The following is a 16294-nucleotide window of genomic DNA, read 5'->3' on the forward strand; positions in this document are numbered from 1 at the left end:
GTAGTTTTCTTTGTATAGGTCTTTTACATCCTTGGTAAGATTTATTCCTAAGTATTTTATCTTCTTGGGGGCTACTGTGAATGGTATTGATTTGGTGATTTGCTCTTCGATGTTCTTTTTGTTGATGTAGAGGAATCCAAGTGATTTTTGTATGTTTATCTTATAACCTGAGACTCTGCCAAACTCTTCTATTAGTTTCAGTAGTTTTCTGGAGGATTCCTTGGGGTTTTCTGTGTATAAGATCATGTCAACTGCAAAAAGAGATAATTTTACTTCCTCTTTGCCAATCCGGATGCCCTTTATTTCTTTATCTAGCCTAATTGCTCTGGCTAGGACTTCTAGCACAATGTTGAATAAGAGCGGTGACAAAGGGCATCTTTGTCTGGTTCCCGTTCTCAAGGGAAATGCTTTCAGGTTCTCTCCATTTAGAGTGATGTTGGCTGTTGGCTTTGCATAGATGCCCTTTATTATGTTGAGGAATTTTCCTTCAATTCCTATTTTGGTGAGAGTTTTTATCATAAATGGGTGTTGGAGTTTGTCAAATGCCTTTTCTGCATCAATTGATAAGATCATGTGGTTTTTGTCTTTTGTTTTATTTATGTGGTGGATTACATTAATGGTTTTTCTGATATTAAACCAGCCTTGCATACCTGGTGAATTATTTTTTTGATATGTTGTTGAATTCTATTGGCTAGAATTTGGTTGAGGATTTTTGCATCTATGTTCATGAGGGATATAGGTCTGTAATTTTCTTTTTTTGTCATGTCTTTACCTGGTTTTGGTATCAGGGATATGGTGGCTTCATAGAATGAGTTAGGTAGTATTCCGTCATTTTCTACGCATTGAAATACCTTTAGTAGTAGTGGAGTTAACTCTTCTCGGAAAGTTTGGTAGGACTCTGCAGTGAAGCCATCCAGGCCAGGGCTTTTTTTTGTTGGGAGTTTTTTGATTACCTTTTCAATCTCTTTTTTTGTTATGGGTCTATTTAGTTGTTCTACTTCTGATTGGGTTAGTTTAGGTAGGTAGTGTTTTTCTAGGAATTCATCCATTTCTTCTAGGTTTGCAAATTTGTTAGAGTACAAGTTTTCGTAATAATCTGATATGATTCTTTTAATTTCAGTTGGGTCTGTTGTGATGTGGCCCATCTCGTTTCTTATTCGGATTCTTTGTTTCCTTGCCTGTATTTCTTTAGTCAGTCTGGCCAATGGTTTATCAATTTTGTTAATTTTTTCAAAGAACCAGGTTTTGGCTTTGTTAATTCTTTCAATTGTTTTTCTGTTCTCTAATTCATTTAGTTCAGCTCTAATTTTTATTATTTGTTTTATTCTGGTGTCTGATGCATTCTTTTGTTGCTCACTTTCTATTTGTTCAAGTTGTAGGGACAGTTCTCTGATTTTGGCTCTTTCTTCTTTTTGTATGTGTGCATTTATCGATATAAATTGATCTCTGAGCACTGCTTTTGCTGTGTCCCAGAGGTTTTGATAGGAAGTGTTTTCATTCTCGTTGCATTCTATGAATTTCTTTATTCCCTCCTTAATGTCTTCTATAACCCAGTCTTTTTTCAGCCTGGTATTGTTCAGTTTCCAAGTATTTGATTTCTTTTCCCTAATTTTTCTGTTATTGATTTCCACTTTTGTGGCCTTGTGGTCTGAGAAGATGCTTTGTAATATCTCGATGTTTTGGATTCTGCAAAGGTTTGTTTTATGACCTAATATGTGGGCTATTCTAGAGAATGTTCCATGTGCGCTAGAAAAAAAAGTATACTTTGCAGCAATTGGGTGGAGTGTTCTGTATAAGTCTATGAGGTCAAGTTGGTTGATTGTAGCAATTAGGTCTTCCGTGTCTCTTTTGAGCTTCTTACTGGATGTCCTGTCCTTCTCCGAAAGTGGTGTGTTGAAGTCTCCTACTATAATTGTGGAGGTGTCTATCTCACTTTTCAGTTCTGTTAAAGTTTGTTTTATGTATCTTGCAGCCCTGTCATTGGGTGCATAAATATTTAATATGGTTATATCTTCCTGGTCAATTGTCCCTTTAATCATTATGTAGTGTCCTTCTTTATCCTTTGTGGTGGATTTAACTTTAAAGCCTATTTTGTCAGAAATTAATATTGCTACTCCTCTTCTTTTTTGCTTGTTGTTTGCTTGATATATTTTTTTCCATCCTTTGAGTTTTAGTTTGTTTGTGTCTCTAAGTCTAAGGTGTGTCTCTTGTAGGCAGCATATAAATGGATTGTGTTTCTTTATCCAGTCTGAGACTCTCTGTCTCTTTATTGGTGCATTTAGTCCATTTACATTCAGCGTAATTATAGATAAGTATTTGTTTAGTGCTGTCATTTTGATGCCTTTTTATGTGTGTTGTTGACAATTTCATTTTTCCACTTACTTTTTTGTGCTGAGACGTTTTTCTTTGTAAATTGTGTGTTCCTCATTTTCATAGTATTTGACTTTATGTTTGCTGAGTCATTATGTTTTTCTTGGCTTTTATTTTGAGTTATGGAGTTGTTATACCTCTTTGTGGTTATCTTAATATTTACCCCTATTTTTCTAAGTAAAAACCTAACTCGTATTGTCGTATATTGCCTTGTATCCCTCTCCATATGGCAGTTCTATGCCACCTGTATTTAGTCCCTCTTTTTGCTTATTGTGATCTTTTACATATTGACTTCAATGATTCCCTGTTTTGAGTGTTTTTTTCTTTTTAAAATTAATCTTAATTTGTTTTTGTGATTTCCCTATTTGAGTTGATATCAGGATGCTCTGTTCTGTGACCTTGTGTTGTGTTGGTATGTGATATTATTGGTTTTCTGGCCAAAGAATTTCCTTTAGTATTTCTTGTAGCTTTGGTTTGGTTTTTGCAAATTCTCTAAGCTTGTGTTTATCTGTAAATGTCTTAATTTCGCCTTCATATTTGAGAGAGAGTTTTGCTGGATATATGATCCTTGGCTGGCAGTTTTTCTCCTTCAGTGCTCTATATATGTCATCCCATTGCCTTCTTGACTGCATGGTTTCTGCTGAGCAGTCTGAACTTATTCTTATTGATTCTCCTTTGTAGGAGACCCTTCTTTTATCCCTCGCTGCTTTTAAAGTTTTCTCTTTATCTTTGGTTTTGGCTAGTTTAATGATAATATGTCTTGGTGATTTTCTTTTTGGATCATTCTTAAATGGGGTTCGATGAGCATCTTGGATAGATATCCTTTCATCTTTCATGATGTCAGGGAAGTTTTCTGCCAACAGATCTTCAACTATTCTCTCTGTATTTTCTGTTATCCCTCCCTGTTCTGGAACTCCAATCACACGCAAGTTATTCTTCTTGATAGGGTCCCACATGATTCTTACGGTTTCTTCATTTTTTTAATTCTTTTATCCGATTTTTTTTTTCAGCTATATTGGTGTCAATTCCCTGGTCCTCTAGATCCTCCACCCTGCATTCCAATTGCTCGAGTCTGTTCCTCTGACTTCCTATTGAGTTGTCTAATTCTGTAATTTTACTGTTAATCTTTTGGATTTCTGAATGCTGTCTCTCTATGCATTTTTGCAGCTTATTAATTTTTCCACTATGTTCTTGAATAATCTTTTTGAGTTCTTCAACTGCTTTATCAGTGTGTTCCTTGGCTTTTTCTGTAGATTGCCTTATTTCATTTCTGAGGTCATCCCTGATGTCTTGAAGCATTCTGTAAATTAGTTTTTTTATTCTGCATCTGGGAATTCCAGGATTGTATCTTCATTTAGGAAAGATTTTGATTCTTTATTTTGGGGAGTTGTAGAAGCAATCGTGGTCTGCTTCTTTATCTTGTTTTATTTTCTTTCAATATACATAGATGGGCTACTAGATTGCACTGTCTTTATTGTTGTAGCCCTTGAATCACTTATGTCTTATTACCAGCTGGTTTGGGCTGTTATCAGATATATAAGCCTAAGAGTCCATTCACTATTCTTGAGTAGAATCTGATTTTGGGTCATCAAGCGTGTGGTGCAGACTGTCACCTATCCACCTAGAGAAGTAGTGGTGATAGTTTTGTGCACCAGATTCTAGTAGCGGCAGGGTTTCACACTCCAGGGCGGGCAGGATGCTGACAGACTTCCCCAAGTGCCAGTGAGGTAGGTGTGTCTCTATTCCTAAAGCACTTTGGTGGGTGGGCTCTGCAGCTGTACCTTAGGCCCCCAGTGCAAGTACCTTTACAGACTGGTAGGTGTCACCCTCCTTAGACACCTAAGGCAGGATGCTATGTGGTCTGGGGGGAGCTTCAGCCCTCAGTTCCCTGCCATGGGTCAGTGAGGGCTCTGTTGAATACCCAGAGATATCAAACCTGGGAAACTTGTCTTTCCAGTAATCCGCTAAAACAGTTACAGTCAGATCCCTATCAGAATTGCCTTTGCATTATAATAGCCACCTTGTTCCGTGTAGGGATGAAAGCCTAAGACTGTGGATCACATATGTTTGGCTGGAGCTGGATCTGTGTTTTTAGTCCAATTAGGGAAGGATTTTTGGTCCCTGGGTTTTTTGTAGCTGCTTCTCTCAGGCTAGGAGAATGGGTTAGGAAAAGACCAAAAAAAAAAAAGAAAAGAAAAGAAAAGAAAAACCACAGCACACTTCACTCTCTGGCTCAGGAAATTCCAATGTTAATGAAGCCTCCTGGGAAGGGGAGGGGACGGTTCAGATAAATAGGAGAGAGTAGCACCCCGGAGTATAGACAAAGTTACTTATCTTGCTTAGGATAACTGTTTTATCTGAGATTGCCAAGGGGCGTGCTGACTGTGTGCGCTGGCTGGGTAGAGATTGCCCCCGAGGGTCAGGCCCGTGTCCTGTGCTTGTGCTGTCTCAGAAGCCGTGGTCAGTTCCTCCGCTCACAGTCCAAAGCCCAGCGCCAAGGTTCCCCAGCTGGGACGTCACACTCCAGGCTCCATAACCAGTTGCTGCCTCCCAGTGACTTCTCCTCCTGTCAGCTGCGTTGCTGCTCTGCCTGCGTGCACTGGCTGGGCTTCCCCCAAGGTCACTTCTGGGGGCTAGGGCTGCATCCCGTATTTGCGCCATCTCAGGATGCCCTGCTCAGCTCCCCTGCCCCCAGTGCAAAGCCCAGCACCAAGGTTTCCTGACTGGGATGCTGGCTCCAGGCTCCGAAAACAGTCACTGCTTCCCAGTGGTTGTTCGTTCTCAGTCTCTGTCGCTCAGGTCAACTCTTTTTTTTTTTAATTTTTATTGAGCTTCAAGTGAACGTTTACAATCAAGTCAGACTGTCACATATCAGTTTATAGACACCTTATTCCATACTCCCACTTGCTCTCCCCCTAATGAGTCAGCCCTTCCAGTCTCTCCTTTCGTGACAATTTTGTCAGCTTCCAACCCTCTCTACCCTCCTATCTCCACTCCAGACAGGAGATGCCAACACAGTCTCAAGTGTCCACCTGATACAAGTAGCTCACTCTTCATCAGTATCTCTCTCCTACCCACTGTCCAGTCCCTTCCATGTCTGATGAGTTGTCTTCGGGAATGGTTCCTGTCCTGGGCCAACAGAAGGTTTGGGGACCATGAGCACGGGGATTCCTCTAGTCTCAGTCAGACCATTAAGTATGGTCTTTTTGTGAGAATTTGGGGTCTGCATCCCACTGATCTCCTGCTCCCTCAGGGGTTCTCTGTTGTGCTCCCTGTCAGGGCAGTCGTCAGTTGTGACCAGGCACCATCTAGTTCTTCTGGTCTCAGGATGATGGAAGCCTCTGGTTCATGTGGCCCTTTCTGTCTCTTGGGCTCATAGTTATTGTGTGACCTTGGTGTTCTTCATTCTCCTTTGATCCATGTGGGTTGAGACCAATTGATGCATCTTAGATGGCCGCTTGTTAGCATTTAATACCCGAGATGCCACATTTCAAAGTGGGATGCAGAATGTTTTCATAATAGAATTATTTTGCCAATTGTCAGGTCAACTCTTTAGATCTGTGTTTGAAGGTCAGGGTTCGTAGATTGTCAGGTATGTAATCGATTCACTTGCTTTTCTGAGTCTTTATTGCAAGAGGGATCCGAGGTAGCTTCTACCTAGTCAGCCATCTTGGCCCTGCCTCCTCCGTTTAGCTGTGTTTTATTGACTATGCAAAGGCATTCAATTGTGTGGATCATGACAAATTATGGATAACATTGCAAAGAATGGGAATTCCAGAACACTAAATTGTGATCATGCGGAACCTGTATATAGAGGAAGAGGCAGCCATTCGAACAGAACAAGAGGATGCTCTGTGGTTTTAAATCAGGAAAGGTGTGTGTTAGAGCTGTATCCTTTCATCACATTTATTCAATCTGTATGCTGTACAAATAATCCAAGAAGCCAGGCTATATGAAGAACACAGCATCAAGACTGGAGAAAGACTCATTAACAACTTGCACTATGCAGATGACATAACCTTGCTTGCTGATAGCAAAAAGGACTTGAAGCACTTCCTGATGAACATCAAAGACTACAGTCTTCAGCATGGATTACACTTCAACATAAAGAAAACAAAAATCCTCACAAGTGGACCAATAAGCAACATCATGATCAACGGAGAAAAGATTGAAGCTGTCAAGAATCCATTTTTCTTGGATCCACAACCAATGCTCATGGAAGCAGCAGTCAAGAAATCAAACAACCTATTGCATTAGGCAAATCTGCTGCAAAAGACCTCTTCAAAGTGTTGAAAAGCAAAGATGTCACTTTGAGGACTAAGGTGCACCTGACCCAAGCCATGGTATTTTCAATTACCTCATATACATGTGACAGGTGGACAATGAACAAGGAAGACCAAAGAAAAATTGATGGCTTTGAATAATGGTATTGGCAGAGAATATTGAATATACCATGGACTGCCAGAAGAACTAGAAGAATGAAAAAATCTGTATTGGAAGAAGTACAGCCAGAATGCTCCTTAGAAGGGAGGAAGGAAAGACTTCGTCACACTTTGGACATGTTATGAGGAGGGGCCAGTCCCTGGAGGAGGACATCTTGCTTGGTAAAGTAGAGGGTAAGTGAAAAAGAGGAAAACCCTCAATGAGATAGACTGACAGAGTGACTGCAACAATGGGCTCAAATACAGCAACAATTGTGAGGATGGCATAGGACCAGGTAGTGTTTCATTTTGTTGTACATAAGGTTGCTATGAGTTGGAACTGACTTAATGCCCCCTAACAACAACAACAAATTCCCTCTTGACCCCTAAAGCAGTATTTTGAGTTTAGTAAACCATTTTCTTCTTGAAATATGCTGACACGTTTAGTGGTGTGCTGAGCCAGCTCCTACTAGTTCAAGCGATCCTATTGTAAATTTTCAGGAATTCCATGAGTTAATTGTTCAACCTAGCCATTATTAAAAATTAAAATACAAAATTTTAAATTATATTATATTGAAGATGGCAGAGTAGTCAGATGCTTCACAATATTCCTCTGACAACAAAGACCTCAGGAAACAAGTGAATCAGATATAGATGAAAACTTTGGAACCCTGAGTATTAAAGGCAAGGCTAAAGAATAGGACCAAGTGCCAAGTGGAAGGAGAGACAGTACAAAAACAGTGGACATGGAGAATTATAGATTGCCAGTGCCCTGCTAGCCGAACCCGCACAGCACGGCCACACTCAGAGGAAGCAAACAGCATCCCAGTTGAAATCCGATCACTTGGTATAGCCAAGCAGGAGCAACTCTGCAGTCACATCCAGAGCCAGGCAGGGGTGCTTCCTGCACCTCGCCCACTTCACCCACCCTAACCCCCTGTGCCAGAGGCCTGTGGGTCCCCCTACCTCCCTTACCCATCCCCCATCCACATATGCGATCACAGTCCAGTGGCACCTACCACCACCCTGCCCCCTATGCCGGAAGCCCAAAGACTGGAGGGGCCCGCACCTTCACTCAGCAATCCATGCTGCTTACCCCTTCACTCAGCCACCTTTGCCAAGGTCCTGAGGTCCGAGAGTGCCTCCCACTCCCTCCAGCCACCAGCATCGGGGGCCTGAGGTTCAGCGCTGCTGCCCACTCCATACAGCCACCTGCATCAAGGGCCAGAGGGCTGGCAGTGCCTCCTACTCCCCCCACGGCCACCATGCCATGGGCCTGAGGGCTGGCTGCGGAACCTCCCCCTTGACACACTCTAGCAGACAGGATCATAACCTCCAACTGGTCGCCTATGGACAGGCAACATCCACCCTGCCTCATCCCCTGCATTGCCCCCCCACAACCAGAGGCTTGTGCCTGCTCAAACACCCCTGCATAGCTCTGCCCTGTCAGTGAGACCGTGACTGAGAATTTCCACACCACCCACCTGGTGACCAATGACCTGGGCACCCTTGCCCAACTACCCAGCAATCATCAGAGTACACACACAACACACAACCCAGGACTAGGGAGAATGCCCCTGCACCCATGGCCAGGCGATACATCACCTCATCAGGAATACCAGCTACATCCTCACAGCCCCACAAGACCAGCAAACAGAGACCTGCATTAACACACCAAGTCGCTGTCCCACCCGTCCGGAGACAGGAGGTTAAAGCTCCAATGCAGCAAGGTTAGCAACCATAGTAGCACATACACCTAACCTACTAAAAACAAACAAACTCATTGCCATCGAGTCGATTCCAACTCATAGCAACCCTACAGGACAGAGTAAAACTGCTCCATAGGGTTTCCAAGGAGCAGCTGGTGGATTCAAACTCCCAATCTTTTGGTTAGCAGCTATAGTGTGCCATAGCTCTTAACCACTGTGCCACCAGGGAAAAAACAAAACAAAAATTTAGGATGCAGCATATAAACATACAATAAATAAATAAATATAACCCAAAACACCACTGCCATCGAGTCGATTCCAACTCATAGCCACCCTATAGGACAGAGTAGAACTGCCCCGTAGAGTTTCCAAGGAGTGCCTGGTGAATTTGAACTGCTGACCTTTTGGTTAGCAGCCGTAGCACTTAAACCACAATGCCACCAGGGTTTCCAAATAAACATAATAACACCTTAATGCCTTGGAGACAATAGACAATATCAAATCACATAAAGAAGCAGGACAAAATGACTCCAACAAATGACAAAAATAAAGAACCAGAAAAGCTTCCAGAGGAAGAAATGGTAATGGAACTGCCTGATAAGGAGTTCAAAAGACTAACATAGAGGGTTCTCCAAGAGATCAAGAAGGAGATCAAGGAAAACACAGACAAAATCAAGAGAAGAATTCAGGCAAGCATTACAAGAACTAAACAACAAATAAATAGCCAATGAGAAACCATACAAAAACAGCAACTAGAAATCCAAAAGATTAACAATAAAATTTCAGAAATAGACAACTCGATAGAAGGACATACTAGCAGAATTGAATCACTGGAAGACAGAATCAGCAAAAGAGTACAAATCCCTTGATAACAATTTGTTTTAGGAAATATCAGAAAAAAGAATGAAGAAAATGAAGAAAGCCTAGAATTACGTGGTACACCATCAAGAGGAAAAATTTATGCATGATCAGAATTGCAGAACAGGAGGAGGCAAAAAAGCAAAAACCAGAGAGAACTTTCAGAGATTTTTTGGCAGAAACTTCCCTAATATCACAAAAGATCAGAAGCTATCTATCCAAGAAGCTCAATGAACCCTGTACCGGAGACACTCCAAAAGAAAATCACAAAGATATATTATAATCATACTTGCCAAAACCAAAGACAAAGAAAGAATCCTGGGAGCAGCTTGGGAAAAACAAAAAGTCACCAACAAAGGGAAAACAATAAGACTAAACTCTTATTAACTTGGCAGAAACTATGCAGGCAAGAAAGCAATGGGATGGCATATGTAAAACCTTGAAAGAAAAAAATTGACAACCAAGAATTATATATCCAGCAAAATGGTCTCTCAAATACGATGGTGAAATTAGAACATTTCCAGATAAACAGAAATTAAGGGAATTTGTAAAAACCAGACAAAACTTACAAGAAATATTAAAGGGAGTCCTTCCGATAGAGAACCAGAAACATATTTCAACAACCTGAGATTAGGACACAGGACAGCATCGGTCAGATACCAACCCAAATAAATAATTCCCCAAAATAAAACAAAGCAAAAAGACTGAAAACAGGGAACCAGGGATGTCCATCTGTAAATAACAACACAAAAAAAGGGGAATAAATGGTATAGTTATGGAACTTTCATATGGAGAGGAACTCAAGGTGATATCAAGAAATAAAAGACTGCTTTAAACTTAGGAAGATAAAGATAAATTTCAAGATATCCACAAAAAAGTTAACAAATGTACTCATCAAACTAAAAAAGAAGAAAAACATCAACACTAAGTAAACACAAAATCAACAACAACAAAAGAAAAGAAAATCCAGAAACAAAGATAACCCAGCATAGAAAATTAAGCAGAACAAGAAAATTGTCAACAATGCAAAAAAGTACAACAAAATGATAGCAGTAAACTCATACTTATTGATAATCAAATTGAATGGAAGTGGCTTAAATGCACCAATAAAGAGACAGGGAGTGGCACAATGGATTAAAAAAAAAAATTCACCCATCAATATGCTGTCTACAGGAGACACAAAGACAAACTAAAACACAAAAAACCAAGAAAAAAAAAAGGATAGAAAAAATATATAAAGCAAACAAGAAACAAAAAAGAGCAGGAGTGGTAATACTAATCTCAGATAAAACAGAATTTAAGGCAAAATCCACCATAAAGGATAAGGGAGGACATTATACAACAATTAAAGGGTAATTCACCAAGAAGACATAACCATAATAAATATATATGCACCCAAGGACAGGGCTTCAATATACATAAAACAAATTCTAACAGCATTGAAAAGAGAAAGAGACAGTTCCACAACAATAGTAGGAGACTTCAACACACTACTTTCAGTGAATGACAGAACATCTAGAAAGAAACTCAACAAAGATACAGAAGCTCTAGAGGTCACAATCAACCAATTTGACTTCATAGACATATACAGAACATTCCACCCAACGGCAGTAAAGTATATATTCTTTTCCAGTGCACATGAAACAGTCTCCAGAATAGACCACATTTCAGGTCAAAAAGCAAACCTCAACAAAATCCCAAACATTGAAATAATACAAAGCATTCCTTCTGATCACACGATATAAAAGTAGACATCAATAACAGGAAGAGCAAGGGAAAAAAATCAAATACATGGCAACTGAATAACACCTTATTTAAAAACCACTGAGTTATCGAAGAAATCAGAGATGGAATAAAAAATTCCTAGAATCAAATGAGAATGAAAACACATCTTACCAAAACTTTGAGACACAGCAAAAGCAGTGCTCAGATGTTGTATTGTAGAACAAAGTAGGAGGACTCACACTACCTGATCTCAGAACCTACTATACAGCCACGGTAGTCAAAACAGCCTGATACTGGTACAATGACGATCACATAGACCAGTGGAACAGAATTGAGAACCCAGATGTAAATCCATCTACCTACAGTTACCTGATCTTAGACAAAGGCCCAAAGTCCATTAATTAGACAGTCTCTTTAAAAAATGATGCTGGCAAAACAGATTGCGTTTTGTAAAAAAAAAAAAAAAAAATTCAACAGGATCCATACTTCACAGCATACACAAAAACTAACTAAAAATGGATAAAAGTCCTAAATATAAAACCTAAAACGATAAAGATCATGGAAGAAAAAATAGGGATGATGCTAGGGTCTCTAATATATAGCGTAAACAGAATAGCAAACATAACTAAAAACATAAAAACAGCAGAAGATGAACTAAATAAATGGGACCTCCTAAAAATTAAACACTTATCCTTGTCAAAATACTTCTCCAAAAAAATAAAAAGAAGCCCTACAGACTGGGAAAAAAACTTTGGCTATGACATATCTGACAAGGGTCTAATCTACAAGAGTTATAGAAAATTTCAACACCTCAACAACAAAAAGACAATTCTGTCATGGCTTGAATTTTGTTCTGCAAGAATATGTGTATCAATTTGGCCGGGCCATGATTCCCAGTATCATGTGATTGTCCATCATTTTGTCATCTGATGTGATTTTCCTGTGTGTTGTAAATCCTATCACTACGATGTTAACGAGATGGATTAGTGGCAGTTATGTTGATAAGATCTACAATATTAGATTGTGTCTTTAGCCCATCTTTTTTGAGATATAAAAGAGAGAAGCAAGCAGAGAGATAGGTGGAACTCATAGCACCAAGAAAGGAGTGCCGGGAATAGAGCATGTCCTTTGGACACAGGGTTCCTGCTCAGAGAAGCTCCCAGATCAAGGAAAGATTGATGACTAGGACCTTCCTCCACTGCCGACAGAGAAAGCTTTCCCCTAGAGCTGGTGCCCTGAATTTGGACTTCTAGCCTACTAGACTGTGAGAGGATAAATTTCTCTTTGTTAAAACCATCCACTTGCGGTATTTCTGTTATGGCAGCACTAAATAACTAAGACAAATTCAATTAAAAAATGGATATAAACAGACACTTCATGAAAGAAGACATCTGGGCAGCTAACACACAAAGAAATGCTTGTGATCTTTAGCCATTAAGAAAACCAAAGAAACCAAATCCATTGCCGTCCAGTTGATTCCAACTCATAGTGACCCTACAGGACAGAGTAGACCTCCCCCATAGGGTTTCCAAGGAGCGGTTGGTGGATTTGAATTGCTTACCTTTTGGTTAGCACCATTGCACTAAAAAAACAAAAACAAACAAACAAAAAAAAACAGAAAATAACAAATGTTGCAGAGGTTGTGGGGATATTGGAACTCTTATATATTGCTGGTAGAAATGTAAAATGGTACAACCACTATGGAATACAGTATGGCACTTCCTTAAAAAGCTAGAAATAGAGATACCATATGACCCAGCAATCCCACTCCTAGTTATATACCCTAAAGAAATAAGAGCTTTTTTATAGACATATGCACACCCATGTTCATTGCAGCATTATTCACGATAGCAAAAAACATGGATACAGCGTAAGTGCTCATCAGCACAGGAATGGATTAATAAATTGTGGTACATACACACAATAGAATATTACAAAATGATAAAGGATAATGACTATCTGTGAAACATCTCACGACATAGATGAATTTGGAGGACATTATGCGAGTGAAATCACAAAAGGACAAATATTGTATGAGATAACTATTATAAAGAAACAAAAAAGGTTTACACACAGAAAAAATAAAACTTCGATGGTTACCAGGTTTGGGAGGCAGAGGAAGGGAAAATTACCACATAGATAGAAAACAAAACAAAACAAAAAAACCTGTTGCCGTCAAGTTGATTCCAACTAACAGTGATCATATAAAACAGAGTAGAACTGCCCCATAGGGTTTCCAAGGAGCAGCTGGTGGATTCAAATTGCTGACCTTTTGGTTAGCAGCAGAGCTCTTAACCACTGTGTCACCAGGCCTCCACATAGATAGAAGGCAGGTATGAATATTGGTGAAGACAAAGGCAATACACAACATGGGGTAGTCAGCAAAATACAACCAAGGTAAGGGAGGACACTGAGAAGAATGTAAGAACAAAGGGCAACAATGGTAACATAGACAATCCTGCAACAATAATATTAACAAACACTAATTTACGTATGGATACATAGGTAGATAGGTATGCCAAGAGGTATGGGAGGGTGCAAGAGAACACACCCACCTGCAGATACAGGTTTGGTGATGGATATTTGTACATATATAACTGTAGATGCTGTTTACATATTAATATAGACAATAGAGCACACAAGGGCCACAGTCAGGGCAACCTCTTAGACATAACCAAACACCTTCAGGGAGAAAGCTCCTAGGCTCAAAGGTGAAGGACCATATACTCAGGAGGACATCTATGTCAACTGCCACAACATAGTTCATAAAGACTAAGTTCTGCATCCTACTTTGGTGAGTAGTGTCTGGGATCTTAAAAGCTTACAAGCAGTCATCTAAGACACAACTATTGCTCTCTTACCATCTGGAGCAAAGGAGAGTGAAGAAAACCAAAGACTCAAGGGAGCAGTTAATCCAAAGGACTAATGGACCACATGACCACAGCCTACATGACCTTGAGACCAAAAGAACTGGATGGTGCCTGGCTACCACTACTGACTACTCTAACTGGGATCACAACAGAGGATCCCAGACAGAGCGGGAGAGAACTGCTGAGCAAAAAATCAAATTTGCAAAAAAGACAAGATTTACTGGTCTGACAGAGACTGGAGGAACCTCCTAGGTTGTATCCCTAAGACACCCTTCTGAACTGGAACTGAAGCCATTCCTGGAGACCATGTTTCAGCCAAACCATAAAATAAACAACACCCAAGAGGAACATGCTCCTTAGAACAATTATATGAGATCAGAAGGGCAATCTGTTGCCACTACAGGTTCAGCCACCCCTCTTCCCATTCTGTCCCTGAGAAACTCCAACCACCATGACTGTGTCTGGATGGTGGGCCTGGTCAATGCCAGCTATCCAGACCCACAAAATCAACCTCTAAGAGATGCCAGTTTAGAGATCTTCAGAGGTGGGAATAGCTTCATTGATGGTGGCGAAAGGAGAGTGGGCTATGCAGTTGTCAGCCACACCGAGGTCCTCAGGGCAAACGCTCTCCCAAATGGAACCTCAGCCCAAAAGGCTGAGCTGGTTGCAGTGATCCAGGCCTTGCAGCTGGTCAAGTCCAAGTCAGTGACCATTTATGTAGATTCTGAATACGTGTTGTCAGTTGTACATGTATATGAGGCTTTGTAGAAGCAAAGAGAGCTTTTTAAATGGGTCAGTAAAGAAATCAAACATGGCCAACAGATTTTACAACTCCTTGAGGCGGTGTCACTCCCCACTACTCTGGCTGCGGTACACTGCAAAGGACATCAGCAAGAAGATACAGCAGTGGCCCGAGGCCACCAAAGAGCCGACTTATAGGCCAAGCGAGCAGCAAGAATGGTGACCCCAATAATAGTGACAGATTCTTGCTTTCCATAAGCTACAAAAGACCTTTATAGCTGCAAAAATAGGCTTAGAGGAGTAAAAGGGTAAAGAACCAGAAGAATGAAGAGAAAACAAAAAAGTGAGAAGGAAGTAAAAAGGTAGAGAAGAAAGGGAGGGGTGGCTCCAGACTAGACTGTCCTGAGTTTCCAGGAAAAACCTAAATGTAAATATATTGATTTATTCTGCTACTGGATCAGGTTTTAGAGTCTTGTGAACAGCTGGCACTGCACCACTTGTCATTCTGTATGTCTCTCTCAATATTAAAGATCACTCCTTAAAAAAAAAAAAAGAGAGAGACAACAAGATCTTCTTGGCAGCGTAAGAGGAGACTAAGCACCAGGAATATGTTCTAGAAAAAGATTGCAAGAAAAAGGTAAACTGGACTATTGAAGCCCACCAGGCCAAACCTAACAACAACAAAAAATACCTGATTAGCTTTTTTTTTTTTTTAAGACCCTTCACTTGGCTCTGTTCAAGACTAGGGTTGCACCTCAAACCAAACTTAAGGTAAGCCTTTTGAGCTTATGTGTAGGCGTCCCCTCGTCTATAACTTGTGGGAGGGCTTCAATACTGTGGGTTCTGAGGATACTTTGGAGGCTAGAGACCTGCGCAAAGCTAACTTAAACAATATTTGTATTTTGTGGCAGGGGTGATTGACTGACTCTCTTTACAGGTACACGATGTGACAGACTCTTCCACAACCTGAAGTCTCTCTCTCTTGTGTCAAGAACCTAGAGCACTATAGACCTGACAGGAGAACAGACCCCCCGGCACTGCAATCGAGATTGCCAAAAAGGGAGAGTGGACCCACAACTCTTGCATCGAGCCGACTGCTACTCACGATACGACCAACAGCTCTGCAGAACAGTAAGAATTGGCAAGACAGTAATAACTGAAAAAGTCAGGCTTCAGAAGATTTAAAGTGATAGACAATTGTGCCAGTTGATTGTCATCCCCTGGCAATTGTACAGGTTGTTATTCATGACTCTGTTCAAGTTTACTACCTGTATGCAGCCTTATATCCTGCTTGTTTATTTCCTGTGTCTCTCTAGAAGAAAAACAGGGCCCCCAGAATGGCAGGATAATTATCTCACAAGCACCTCAAATGCTCTCCACTTAAGAGATCACTGGGTCTGCTTCACCCCTGCCCCCCACCCCCCAACTAGAACTAAGACAATGTAGAGGCAGTCCCCCTAGTCCCGGTCCAAGTACCCGCACCTACTAAAAATACCACCAGATTCCCCATGTGATGGGTCTCCCCCCGGGGCCCATCTTCTATTAATTACAACAGGGACTTTGTGTAACAGACTATCCAGGGTCTCACTGACTCTGTTGC

General features: G+C 40.7%; 1 protein-coding gene across 1 annotated transcript in view; it reads right to left on the reverse strand.

Annotated features, from left to right (window-relative positions):
• The window catches only part of TMEM243 (transmembrane protein 243), a 163852-nt gene that overhangs the window by 63127 nt on the left and 84431 nt on the right, over positions 1 to 16294 (reverse strand). The window lies entirely within an intron of this gene.

Source organism: Elephas maximus, chromosome 8 (assembly GCF_024166365.1).
Source record: "Elephas maximus indicus isolate mEleMax1 chromosome 8, mEleMax1 primary haplotype, whole genome shotgun sequence".
Classification (NCBI taxonomy): domain Eukaryota; kingdom Metazoa; phylum Chordata; class Mammalia; order Proboscidea; family Elephantidae; genus Elephas; species Elephas maximus.